General features: G+C 42.0%; 1 long non-coding RNA gene across 2 annotated transcripts in view; it reads left to right on the top strand.

Moving 5' to 3' along the window:
• The first annotated feature begins 734 nt into the window (after nt 1–734).
• The window catches only part of LOC129643037 (uncharacterized), a 66,437-nt gene continuing 52,489 nt past the window's right edge, over nt 735–14,682 (top strand). Inside the window, exons 1-3 of one of the 2 annotated variants that reach the window (XR_008710028.1) lie at nt 735–798; nt 1,749–1,837; nt 6,722–6,872. This is a non-coding gene — a long non-coding RNA (uncharacterized LOC129643037). Of the gene's footprint in view, nt 799–1,272; nt 1,838–6,721; nt 6,873–14,682 lie in introns of those variants that run through there. The other variant, XR_008710027.1, reaches the window with a different exon arrangement.

Here is a 14,682-nt window from a genome sequence, read left to right as displayed (position 1 = left end):
CTGGATATGAAATGGTCTGTGGGTTAGCCCTGAACTCTATTAAAATCGGCAAATACCATCTTGAGGCTGTTAGGTTTCTCCTTGACATTAAAGCCCCCGAAGCTCAAGAAAACATCCAAGTATGGAGGCCTGTTGCCTGGGAGGGGAACATAGGAAACTCTTGTAAACCGTTAACATGTGTGAGAAATGAGATTATTACAATCACAGGAGCACTGCAGCAAGATACTTGGGGGACAGGAAGAGAAGCAGAGGCATTTGGCAAGCTCATAGCAAACTCCAAGGAGTAGTGGGTGGGTGGGTGGGGGAGGCACTAACAGGGTGGGGTAAGGGGAGGGGGCCCCCAAGGGCACGCTTTACTTCCTGCATAATACTGCCTTTACAGGGACGATTCTTCGTGCATCACCAACAGGGCACTGTTCAGTGTCTTGCAAATTACAGATGTGTCTATGAATATTGATGAAGAATGATGAAGCAGGTATAAAATGTTACAGGGTCTCTGGAGAAATTCAAAGAGCCATTTCTTGATCAGATTAGGAAATACAATGCCCATTAACATTACCACTTCGGAATTACCTCATAGACAAAACATTAGCATTTAGTTCAAGTTAAAGTTATATTTCTGCCTTTAGAATTTGAATAAACCTGTACAGTTCTGGGAAGAGAAGAAAACTTGTCATCTTTCAGTCACCCAATAAGGCAAAGGTGATAGGTGTACCTTATAACATCCTAACAGTCTTCATAATAGTTCTGCTGAACTCAGCACTGGAAATCTATCCATCTATATTCAAAGGATTGATGGTAGAGCATTAATTTCATCAATATAAGCCCAACGGTTTAAAAAGAGGGTTGGATTAAACATTGCACGGGGCTTGTCAGTTCTGACACTTGACAACCTAATGAAATACAAACAGAAGGAATGGTTCTCCCTTTCTTTTCTGTTTCTCTCTCTCTTGCTTTTTTTCCCTTCCCTTACTCCCCTTCCCCCTCCTTCCTTCTCTCATCTTTGCTCCCTCCCTCCCTTCCTTCTGAGGCCAGGTTGGTGGAAAGGAAAGCTTGCTTTATTTTGGAGGCTGGCATCAGGGAGGGAAGAGGGGAGAGGAGCACGGATGCCTGTCTAAAGGCCAGCTCCCCCCACTGACAATCGGGGGGCAAGAGCTTTTACAGGTGGAAGAAGGGGGTTACATGTAGAAACAGCAGTCAGCTCTTACAGTCATCCTGATTGAAACTGGTCACCAGTGATCTGACCAGCATCATCGTGATTGTTTTAAGTACAGTTAATCTTCAGAGTCAGTCTGTTCCCATTTCCTTGAGGTCAGTTTTCAGAATTGTGACTGCTTATATCATGGCTACAGTCTGGTCATCACGTAGTTAAATTCTCCACCTGGTGGGGGATTTCAGAATGTACAAGACAGCTCACAGGATATGCTCAGAATATTCCCTATAGTCCCTGAGAAAGAACTAAAGGTCCTTGACTTTGCTTAATGACTGCATTATTATTGTTTGGTCTCCTTTGACCGTTTTCCTTTGTTTCTGCATGTTCCCACTTCTCTGATTGAACTTACTCATTGGTTAAATTTTTCCCCAGACAAAAGGTAGGCAGAGGACATGGAGGGCAAGAACCATAGGTTTCTCCTTTCTTTTCCTTCCTTCCTTCTGATGACAAGTTGCACCTTTTCATGACACAACAAGCTTTCCTTTCAGTTGAATGATTTTTCCTGCTTCCTCATACATACAACTTCTTTCTGAAGGAAGATGGCGGACAGAGGATTTGTGTGATAATCAGAAATGACTACTTAGAAAAACTGACTACTCTTTTCTTCTGAGTTCAGTCATACATGTAAGTATTGTACCTAACTTGGTATTGTTTCAGTGTTATCTTTAAGAAAAAACTTCATTCCAAAAAAAAAAAAAAAAAAAATCCACTGAGAAAAATCAATCTGTTGGGTCCACAGATTTGACTGGAAAACAAAAATAAACCTTGACGCTTAGGAAGGAAGGTGCTATTCTCCAAGTTTGACTAATGAGAGTTGAACTGGATAAACAGTGTTTATTGCTTTGTGGTTTTTATTGCATTTCAGGATCCCTGAAAATCAGCAAGTTCTGTCTGTTGCGGCTTTGGTTGCAGAGAAGTCCAATTAGTACAAGCTATACACGATAACCCCAGGCTCCTTTCCACACTATTCTCTGCGATTTTACAGAGGCTGGTAATTCAGAAGTGGAAGTTTCTCCAATCAGGTGCTTCCCCAAAATGTGCCACAGTTTTAATTTCATATGAATGATCTAATTTAAGTATAGGGCAAAACAGTAGAATATGAGACTAATTTATATAAAACTAAGTCAGTAGATTTTATAGCCTCTGAGAGCTTCTGTTTCTTTTTCTTTTTAAAAAGTTTTAGTACATGGTTGCTGTTCTTGAACTTGGAGAAGTAGATTCTTGCTCTTCAGTGTTATACTTACTTCAACTAAATAACTGTCAAAGGTGTGTTAGTTGTAATGTTGAGGAACCTTGGCTCAGGCAATCACAAACCATGTCCTGATGATTACATTTACCCCGATGAGCTTGGAGAAAAGTTCTGGCCTTGAGATTCAAGAATGAAGCACATTTCAGCCCTTAAATTGGTCAAAAATCAGAGGATAAATATGCTGATGGAGAGATCAATCTTTGCATTATGAGGTTTAAAAAATTACCTGCAGTTTTAATAGCACTAATTTATAGCACAAGTCTGAATTTGGCAATAAGGAGTTCATTATCTGAGCCACAGTCAGCTCCTGGTCTTGTTTTTGCTGACTGTATAGAGCTTCTCTATCTTTGGCTGCAAAGAATATAATCAATCTGATTTCGGTGTTGACCATCTGGTGATGTCCATGTGTAGAGTCTTCTCTTGTGTTGATGGAAGAGGGTGTTTGTTATGACCATTGCATTTTCTTGGCAAAACTCTATTAGTCTTTGCCCTGCTTCATTCCGTATTCCAAGGCCAAATTCGCGTGTTACTCCAGCTGGTTCTTGACTTCCTACTTTTGCATTCCAGTCCCCTATAATGAAAAGGACATCTTTTTTGGGTGTTAGTTCTAAAAGGTCTTATAGGTCTTCATAGAACCATTCAACTTCAGCTTCTTCAGCATTACTGGTTGGGGCATAGACTTGGATTACTGTGATATTGAATGGTTTGCCTTGGAAACGAACAGATCATTCTGTCGTTTTTGAGATTGCATCCAAGTACTGCATTTTGGACTCTTTTGTTGACCATGATGGCCACTCCATTTCTTCGAGGGATTCCTGCCCGCAGTAGTAGATATAATGGTCATCTGAGTTAAATTCACCCATTCCAGTCCATTTCAGTTCACTGATTCCTAGAATGTCGACATTCACTCTTGCCATCTCTTGTTTGACCACTTCCAATTTGCCTTGATTCATGGACCTGACATTCCAGGTTCCTATGCAATATTGCTCTTTACAGCATCGGACCTTGCTTCTATCACCAGTCACATCCACAGCTGGGTATTGTTTTTGCTTTGGCTCCATCCCTTCATTGTTTCTGGAGTTATTTCTCCACTGATCTCCAGTAGCATATTGGGCACCTACTGACCTGGGGAGTTCCTCTTTCAGTATCCTATCATTTTGCCTTTTCATACTGTTCATGGGGTTCTCAAGGCAAGAATACTGAAGTGGTTTGCCATTCCCTTCTCCAGTGGACCACATTCTGTCAGCTCTCTCCACCATGACCCGCCCATCTTGGGTTACCCCATGGGCATGGCTTGGTTTCATTGAGTTAGACAAGGCTGTGGTCCTAGTGTGATTAGATTGACTAGTTTTCTGTGAGTATGGTTTCAGTGTGTCTGCCCTCTGATGCCCTCTTGCAACACCTACCGTCTTACTTGGGTTTCTCTTACCTTGGGCATGGGGTATCTCTTCAGGGCTGCTCCAGCAAAGCATAGCCACTGCTCCTTACCTTAGACGAGGGGTATCTCCTCACCGCCTCCCTTCTTGACCTTCAATGTGGGATAGCTAGGCCCTCCTGTGCCCGCGCAGCCACGGCTCCTTGGGCGTGGGGTTGGTCCTCCAGGCCGCCCCCTGGCCTCGGGCTTGCGGGCGTGGGGTAGCTCCTCCCAGCCGCCGCCCCTGACCTCAGATGTGGGGTAACTCCTCTCGTTGCTGCCCCTGAAGAAAGTAGGGAAAACCACTAGACCATTCAGGTATGACCTAAATCAAATCCCTTATGATTATACAGTGGAAGTGAGAAATAGATTTAAGGGACTAGATCTGATAGATAGAGTGCCTGATGAACTATGGAATGAGGTTCGTGACATTGTACAGGAGACAGGGATCAAGACCATCCCCATGGAAAAGAAATGCAAAAAAGCAAAATGGCTGTCTGGGGAGGCCTTACAAATAGCTGTGAAAAGAAGAGAAGCGAAAAGCAAAGGAGAATAGGAAAGATATAAACATCTGAATGCAGAGTTCCAAAGAATAGCAAGAAGAGATAAGAAAGCCTTCTTCAGCGATCAATGCAAAGAAATAGAGGAAAACAACAGAATGGGAAAGCCTAGAGATCTCTTCAAGAAAATTAGAGATACCAAAGGAACATTTCATGCAAAGATGGGCTCGATAAAGGACAGAAATGGTATGGACCTAACAGAAGCAGAAGATATTAAGAAGTAATGGCAAGAATACACAGAAGAACTGTACAAAAAAGAACTTCATGATTCAAATAATCATGATGGTGTGATCACTGACCTAGAGCCAGACATCCTGGAATGTGAAGTCAAGTGACCCTTAGAAAGCATCACTGTGAACAAAGCTAGTGGAGGTGATGGAATTCCAGTAGAGCTATTCAAAATCCTGAAAGATGATGCTGTGAAAGTGCTGCACTCAATATGCCAGCAAATTTGGAAAACTCAGCAGTGGCCACAGGACTCGAAAAGGTCAGTTTTCATTCCAATCCCAAGGAAAGGCAATGCCAAAGAATGCTCAAACTACCACACAATTGCACTCATCTCACATGCTAGTAAAGTAATGCTCAAAATTCTCCAAACCAGGCTTCAGCAACATGTGAACCGTGACTTCCTGATGTTCAAGCTGGTTTTAGAAAAGGCAGAGGAACCAGAGATCAAATTGCCAACATCCGCTGGATCATGGAAAAAGCAAGAGAGTTCCAGAAAAACATCTATTTCTGCTTTATTGACTATGCCAAAGCTTTTGACTGTGTGGATCACAATAAACTGTGGAAAATTCTGAAAGAGATGGGAATACCAGAATACCTGACCTGCCTCTTGAGAAACCTATATGCAGGTCAGGAAGCAACAGTTAGAACTGGACATGGAACAACAGGCTGGTTCCAAATAGGAAAAGGAGTACGTCAAGGCTGTATATTGTCACCCTGCTTATTTAACTTATATGCAGAGTACATCATGAGAAACGCTGGACTGGAAGAAACACAAGCTGGAATCAAGATTGCCGGGAGAAATATCAATCACCTCAGATATGCAGATGACACCACCCTTATGGCAGAAAGTGAAGAGGAGCTAAAAAGCCTCTTCAGGAAAGTGAAAGTGGAGAGTGAAAATGTTGGCTTAAAGCTCAACATTCAGAAAACGAAGATCATGGTATCAGGTCCCATCACTTCATGGGAAATAGATGGGGAAACAGTGGAAACAGTGTCAGACTTTACTTTTCTCGGCTCCAAAATCACTGCAGATGGTGACTGCAGCCATGAAATTAAAAGACGCTTACTCCTTGGAAGGAAAGTTATGACCAACCTAGATAGCATATTCAAAAGCAGAGACATTACTTTGCCAACAAAGGTCCATCTAGTCAAGGCTATGGTTTTTCCTGTGGTCATGTATGGATGTGAGAGTTGGACTGTGAAGAAAGCTGAGCACCGAAGAATTGATGCTTTTGAACTGTGGTGTTGGAGAAGACTCTTGAGAGTCCCTTGGACTGCAAGGAGATCCAACCAGTCCATTCTGAAGGAGATCAGCCTTGGGATGTCTTTGGAAGGAATGATGCTAAAGCTGAAACTCCAGTACTTTGGCCACCTCATGCAAAGAGTTGACTCACTGGAAAAGACTCTGATTCTGGGAAGGACTGGGGGCAGGAGGAGAAGGGGACGACAGAGGATGAGATGGCTGGATGGCATCACTAAGTCGATGGACGTGAATCTGGGTGAACTCCGGGAGTTGGTTATGGACAGGGAGGCCTGGTGTGCTGCGATTCATGGGGTCGCAAAGAGTTGGACACGACTGAGTGACTGAACTGAACTTAACTGATAGCCCAAGTATTTAATTTCAATACCAATGGTGAAAAATGCAAAATAAGGTTTATAAAGATATCTAGGAGTCAGTAATTTCTTAGAGAGAAGAAACTTCAAGTTTCACAATATTGAAAAGCTTGAACCAAATAACAAGGATTGGTTATGAATACAGATCATGTCTCCAGCAGCTAGTTATTTAATTCTAGGAAGCTTAGAGAGGCAAAAAAGGAGAAATGGATTATCTTCATAAGAGCTATTAATATATTGTTAAAAACTTTTCTACCCCTAGAAGAAATTTCATGTTATGTCATTGTTAGTTTCCTTGAGCTCTGGAATTCTGTTACAATGTTTAAGACCCTAAGTCTTAAATATATTTATTAATTTTATATTTTTAGGCGGGAAAGCGGAGATAGTATTTATTGAATATGCTTCCTGGAACTTTGAAAATAACAAATGAATTCTGATAGCAGTACCTTTGCACTGGCATCACCGCCAGGATCTTACAGATGAGGAGAAACCAAGGCTCAGAAAGCTTCCATGTGGCAGAGCTAACAGGTGAAGCCCTGATATCATTCCATTCCATTGCAGGGAGAGAGCTAACCGACCATCGAAGACACTGAGGTGAGAACCATCTCTGTAGCTTCATTGCTCTAATGATTGTGTTGAGAGTGAAAAAATGAGGGTGTGCTCCACAGCCAACACGGGGAAGACAAACATATCCAGAGGACAGACATTCCTTGGCAACCTATGAAACTACTAAAGATTCAAGACTTCTGTCCAGGACTCTCTAAGGCAGACAAAGAGATGCTTACATAACTAGGTGGATGGTTAGGCCAGTCTTCTGGGATAGCAGATCACAACTGGGCTGAATTGTAGGTACCAGGTGGGACATCAAACCCTCCCAATATGGTTCCACTTCCCCCCACATGGCTGTTTTAGTCCTTTAGCTCTGGAAGGCTAGGAGCCAGAAAGAAACGTAAAAATACATCCCTGCTGTATGTTAAATGTGCTCAGAAGAAAGCAAGAAACTTGCATAGAGCCGAGACCTCTGAGCATTTCCATGGGGGACATGGACCAGAACAATCTAAGGAAGTGGAAGCAAAGGGATTTCTGATACAAACCAACTTCATATTGTGCTCCTTGTTCAATTGTGTAGAGAACAAAATAAATGTGTTTGAACATTTTAACTTTCCCAGTCGATTTACTGTGTGTCGTGGACATGTCTTTTCAGATCCCTGGTCTGAAGGGAGTGAACAAATGAACACACACTATCTTATTACCATGATAAGAATTCTCTGAGTATGAGAAATCATTACCGGAACCTACAAAACGGTGAGGTCTATCAACATTTTCTAGGCTGACTTGAGAAACTCGGTGAAAGACCTAAATATCTGTGGTATGTGGCCGTCTCCCTCTGCTGCCTTAGACAAGTAAGGAGTGGGAAGGAGATGTGCAGCTATCGTGTACAGATCGTGTCTGACATGGAGAATGCGGTTCCGCAACACAGCCATTAAGCGCTGGGGTCAGAGGCAAGATTCATATATTCTGCAAAATAGCTTAGTTCAGTCATTCAGAGTCAACACATTCCCTTAAGACACAGAACAGTTGGCAGATGAAGGAGGCTCTTTGCTGCTGTCTCTGCCTGTAGCACTTACGGTAATCTTGTCAACATGGTGAGTGTGACAAATTGCATCTGCTTATTTTTGCTGTTTTCTAGAGGTGGGAGAAGAGATTTAACTCGAGATCCATCCTCACGATTTTGCTCCGCCTGCCAGCCCTTTCTGTAGTTCTTAGATCAGGGTGCTCATAGAAGGTCTTGAGCATCGCAAAACGTGCTGGGCAAAGAAATCAGTTGTCTTGGAAGAGAGCACTGGAGAAAAACAAACACACTAGTAAAACAACATACAAACAGAGATTCCTTCAGGTGGGCAAAGCAATTTGTTTTGGAGTTTCCTTCTTTATATCACCCTTGGCTTTCAGTGTGTATGTGCGCACAAATGGGGTGCGTGTGTGTGTGTGTGTGAGTGAGAGAGAGAGACAGGCTGTGTGTGCGTGAAATGTTAGCATTAAAAAATTAACTCCTCCCTGACCCCCTGCTAAGACCTCCAGTCAATTTTAAATATCATACTGCTTCCCTCAAAATCACAGCTAGCTTCTGGCTCCCAAATTTGAAGATAGATATGCAGGGAAGGAGAGCTGGGTCAGAAAGAAGGCAGGAGGTAGGAACATTTTAATCTATCAGCAGGAAGTTTTTGAAAAAAATTCTAGAGTAAGAAATGAAAAATCTTGTGGGAAAAGAAACAGCCATAATAAAAGGTAGGAGTAGGTATTTCCAACAGGGACATATCCAAGAAGAAGGGGGTGGGAATTTAGGGGCACTCAAGTGCCTTCCTGTATTTTGATGCAAACAGTCAACTCATTGGGAAAGTCCCTGATGCTAGAGAAGAGTGAGGGCAGAAGGAGAAGGGGACGACAGAGGATGAGATGGCTGGATGGCATCAAGAGGCAATGGACATGAACTTGGGCAAACTCTGGGAGATGGTGAGGGACAGAGAAACCTGGTATGCTGCAGCCATGAGGTCGCCAAGAGTCGGACACAACTGGCTGACCGAACACCAGTGCCTTCCCAACTGAAAAGCTGCCTACTGGCCTTTGCCAGAAAGAAATTGGAGGAAATCTGTGTGAAAGCTCTGAACTATTCTGACTGTATGCGTGGACATCTGAGGCAGGGACAAGCTCGTAAGTAATGGTGAGTTGTTATGACAGCAATTCAAGTGTGTGTGTGTTTGCATGTTTATGTGCGTGAGCGAAGGTTCGAAAGAGAGAGAGAGAGAAAGAGAGAGAGAACAACCTAAAAAGACACAAAGAGAGGGTGCGAGAATAGAAGGTCGAAAATGGACATTGCAGGATGCCTGTGGTCTGGAGATGCATGATGTGAAAATATTCCCTGGGCACCAACTGATGATTTTCCTTCTCAACCCTTTAGCAGTGCAGATGGTCCTTGAATTTTTGACTTAAAATTTTCACCATTATGATGACGTGAAAGCGATAGGCATTCAGTAGAAAGTATACTTGGAATTTTGATCCTTTTTTGGGTGAGCCTTATGCAGTACAATCCTCTCTGGTGTTTCTGGGCTGAGCAGCATAAGCTCCTAGGCAGGCCACTGGGAGTTGATCACGAGGGTGAGCAACTGACACACTCACAACCATTCTGCACCCACAGAGCCCCTCTGTTTTTTCACTTTCAGTACAGTATTCAACCCACTAAATGAGATACCCAAGACTTCACTATAAAACAAGGTTTGTGTTCAATGCTTTTGCCCAACTCTGGGCTAGCGGAAGTATTCTGTGAACATTTAAGGCAGGCTAGGTCAAGCTATGATGTTCAATAACATAGTTGTATCAAATGTATTTTTGACTTATTGGTATTTTCAGCTTGCAATGGGTTTATTGGGTTGTAAAGCAACAGTCACTCAGTCATGTCTGACACTTTGTGACCCCATGGACTGTAGCCCACTCTGTCCATGGAATTCTCCAGGCAAGAGTACTGGAGTGGGATGCCATTGCTTTCTCCAGGGAATCTTCCTAACCCAGGGATAGAACCCAGGTCTCTCTCATTGCAGGTGACTTCTTTGCCATCTGAGCCACCAGGGAGGCACCATACTTCATCGTAAACTGAGGAAGATCTGTGTGATCTGCAGTTCTCAATCCCAGCAGGCGTTAGAATCAAGTGGAGGGTTTGCTTAAACACAGATTGCTGGCCTCCTTCTCCCATTCCCAGAGCTTCTGACTCAGGCGGCCTGCGGTGAAGCCAGGAGTTTACATTTCTATCAAGTTCACAGGGAACGCTGACTCTGCACGCTGATCTAACCCCAGTGCAGAAGCATTCTATGGTATGTGTTTATTTTCTCTCACAGTTTATAGATGAGGAAACAGCAGCCTCCATACAACAAGCAGATCCAGGCATTGTGACTTCAATTCCAGGCTACACAGTACAAACCAAAGTGGTGTTTAGAAAGCAGATCTTTTTCGAGATTGGCCCTTGTTGGCCTGTCAATCATTTACAGCTAACCAGAACTTGGGTCAAATGTATTTCAGTCCAGAGACACCGTCATCCCAGGATATGATGGACAGATCTTTCATATTGATGTTTTTCACTATGCATAGCTCTGTTGAGCATGCTGAGAAGCTTGTTATAGTGCCAGTTTTTCTCACATTTTAACAATTTAAAATATCAGCATTTTCTTATTTTAAAAATATCGTTTGTGCATGTAGAAAATATAGTAATTGTGTAATGAAGAAAATAACAACTTTTAGTTTTCTCTTGTGGAAATAATCATGGTCAATGTTTTAAAGATTTTGAGGTTAAGTTTTTAATAGAGTTGCATAAGCTTTTTTCTTTCCTCGAGTCTTTTTTTTTTTAAAAGCAGATATATTGATTCATATATTCAGATGAATATATAATTCACCCATGTGAAATGTACAATTCAATGGCTTTTCATGTAGTCACAAAGCTGTGGAAGTATCACCACAATTAATTTGGTGATTAAAAGAAGCAGTCACTCCCGCCCCCTCTCCCCTCCCACCCAATCCTCCAGCCATGGAAACTACTAATGTATTTTCTGTCTCCATGGACTTGCCTATTCTGGTTAACCGGAGTCATATGATACATGTTCTTGTGACTGGCTTCTTTTACGTAACCAATGTTTTTTCAAGGTTCATCTATGTTGTAGCACATATCGGTACTTCAATACTAGTTACTGATGAATAATATTACATTGTATGGATATACTGTGTTTATCTATCCATCAGTGGACTATTTGGGTTGTTTTCACCTCTTGAATACTGTGAATAATGCTTTTGACATTTGTGTACAAGTTTCTGTGTGGATGTATGTTTTCTATTCTCGTGTGTGTGTGTGTGTGTGTGTGTAAGAGAGAGAGCAAGCGAGGAGTGAAATTCCTGTAGTACACAGTTACTCTGTTTTTAACTTTCTCAGAAGCTGTCAAACAATTTTCAAAGCTGCACCATTTTACATCATTATGAGCAATGCATGAGGGTTTTAATTTCTCCCCATCCTTGCCAACACTTGTAATCAGACTTTTTAACTGGGCACATCCTAGTGGCTGTGAAGTGGTATCATATGGTGGTTTTGCTATTTCCTTAATAACTAATGATGTTAAATATCAGTTCATATGCTAGTTGATGATTTGTGTAGCTTCTTGCAGAAATGTCCATCCAGATCCCTTGCCTCTTTTAAAATTTGTTTCTGCATCATTTTGTGAATAAATTGTAGAAGTTCTTTATATATTCTGGATATAATTCCTTTATCAGATAAATGATTTGCAAGTATTCATTCCCATTGCATGGGCTTTTTACTATCTTGAAAGTTGTCTCCACTTCCTTTGAAGCACAAATGATTTTTTCTTTTGATGAAGTTCAGATAATTTTCTTCTTTTTTCACTTGAGCTTTTAGAGTCACATCTAAGAAGGTTTTGCCTAATCTAAGATCATGAAAACTGACTCCTATATTTCCTCTTTAAAGTTTAAAAGTTTTAGCTCTCACATTTTGGTCTATGATCCATTTTGAGTTAGCATTTGCTTATGATGTAAGAAAAGGGCCCAACTTCATTCTTTATTCTTTTGTATATGAATATCCAGTTGACCCAGCACACATTAAAAAAACTATTCCTTTCCTCACTTACTTGTGTATAATTCTTCTATCATACATTTAGATACATGGAATTTTTCAGGACATTTCTCTATTGCTTTAGGTATATTCCCCAATCTATTTTAAATGACAAGTCATTATCCTTTGGTAAATGTATCTTCCTACCTGCACACAGGAATTAACTTAGGAAACTGCCTGGCCTGAACTACACGTCCTGTACTGACCATGTGACTTCATATCTCTTGATCATATCTAATTCACTGAGGTGTTGGGGTTACAGGGAGGTATCCACTCCACAAGTTCAGAATCCTTGGAAAGATGGGATCAGGAAAAGGCAGATGTTAGCTTTAGTATTGATAAGGAGCTTGGAAAACATGACTTGAGAACATTGGTCAAATAGTTTTGTAACATTCTCTCATCTTTGTCCAAAATCTAGATTTTGGGGAAGCCAACCTGCATGAGATATTGGTTCAATCAAGCAAGACGTTCCACAGATCCAGAGTGGAAAGAAAAACAAAGGGGAGAGTCACCTGGTTCTTACCATCCCACCTGAGAAATAGGAACAAGTGACCATCACCTGCATAGGGCAATATAGCCAGAGCCAAGAAATCAGGACCATAACTCCAGTGCACTGTTTTTTCAAATTTTAGCCTGCTTTAGAATCCACTGGGGGGATTGCTATAGTCATTCATTATTTTCATTTTGAAATAATTTTAGACAAAGAAAAGTAGCAAAAACAGTTTCCATATAGTCTCCACCTAGTCATCCCTAGAAAGTGAAAGTGAAGTTGCTCAGTTGTGTCCAACTCTTTGCGACCCCATGGACTATAGCCCACCAGGCTCCTCCCTCCATGGGATTTTCCAGGCAAGAATACTGGGGACCAGAGATCAAATTGCCAACATCCGCTGGATCTCCAAAAAAACAAGAGAGTTCCAGAAAAACATCTATTTCTGCTTTATTGACTATGCCAAAGCCTTTGACTGTGTGGATCACAATAAACTGTGGAAAATTCTGAAATAGGTGGGAATACCAGACCACCTGACCTGCCTCTTGAGAAACCTATATGCAGGTCAGGAAGCAACAGTTAGAACTGGACATGGAAGAATAGACTGGTTCCAACTAGAAAAAGGAGTACATCAAGGCTGTATATTGTCACCCTGCTTATTTAACTTATATGCAGAGTACATCATGAGAAACGCTGGGCTGCAGGAAGCACAAGCTGGAATCAAGATTGCCGGGAGAAATATCAATAACCTCAGATATGCAGATGACACCACCTTTATGGCAGAAAGTGAAGAGGAACTAAAAAGCCTCTTCAGGAAAGTGAAAGAGAAGAGTGAAAAAGTTGGCTTAAAGTCCAACATTCAGAAAACTAAGATCATGGCATCTGGTCCCATCATTTCATGGGAAATAGATGAGGAAACAGTGGAAACAGTGTCAGACTTTACTTTTCTTGGCTCCAAAATCACTGCAGATGGTGATTGCAGCCATGAAATTAAAAGACGCTTACTCCTTGGAAGGAAAGTTATGACCAACCTAAATAGCATATTCAAAAGCAGAGACATTACTTTGCCAACAAAGGTCCATCTAGTCAAGGCTATGGTTTTCCCAGTGGTCATGTATGGATGTGAGAGTTGGACTGTGAAGAAAGCTGAGTGCTGAAGAATTGATGCTGTTGAACTGTGGTGTTGCAGAAGACTCTTGAGAATTCCTTGGACTGCAAGGAGATCCAACCAGTCCATCCTAAAGGAGATCAGTCCTGGGTGTTCATTGGAAGGACTGATGCTGAAGCTGAAACTCCAATACTTTGGCCACCTCATGTGAAGAGTTGACTCATTGGAAAAGACTCTGATACTGGGAGGGATTGGGGGCAGGAGGAGAAGGGGACGACAGAGGATGAGATGGCTGGATGGCATCACCGACTTGATGCACATATGTTCTGGTGAACTCTGGGAGTTGGTGATGGACAGGGAGGCCTGGCGTGCTGCGATTCATCGGGTCGCAAAGAGTCGGACACGACTGAGCAACTACTGAACTGAACTGAACTAGAACAAATGCTATTACTCTGACTAGTGCTATTACTTTGAATAACAAACCATCCTTTGTCTCTGATTAGTGATTTCTTGTGAACACAAGAACACAATCTAGCTTATTTTTAAACTTGCAAGTAAAGTAAAATTTCAGAGCGTTCATACTTTAGAGAGGTGCATGTGTAAAATTGTGACGTTTAGAGCCCCTACAGTCAGAACCCAAGCATTTTGCTAGCACATGAGCTGATTCACTTGGCAGAAGGAGGGTGGGCATGTAATACTTGAGATGGATGAAAGGCAACAGCAGGGCCATCTTCCGGCTCAGCCCTTCTTGCAGCCTATTGCACAAACCTTAGAACCGCTTCAAGATGATGTTAAAGGCCTTAGTTTTTTTAACAGGAGGACTTAGCAGGTTTAAGGGCATTCAGCCTCCTTAGGGAGATTCTCCTGAGCAACAGGGTGAGACAAAACCCTATGGAACACCATGGATAAGGCAGTGAAGGATACTTGGGGTCTTGCTGCCCCAGAATGAGTTTTAATGCAGAAAAAAGAACATTCTCCCAACAGAGAATGAGAAACTGCCCCACCGCCCACCAAGTTCAGACACATGATTGTAATTACCCCCATTGCCCTAGAAAGCACCTTTAATCCTTGTGCTGGAATCAGACAAGAATTTACAAGGTGTCATTATGTCAATGGGGCACCAAATGCTCTGGATTAAGGTGGACTC

Source organism: Bubalus kerabau, chromosome 2 (assembly GCF_029407905.1).
Source record: "Bubalus kerabau isolate K-KA32 ecotype Philippines breed swamp buffalo chromosome 2, PCC_UOA_SB_1v2, whole genome shotgun sequence".
Lineage (NCBI taxonomy): Eukaryota > Metazoa > Chordata > Mammalia > Artiodactyla > Bovidae > Bubalus > Bubalus kerabau.
Note: the sequence above shows the minus strand (reverse complement) of the source record. Positions and strands in the feature narration are given on the sequence as shown.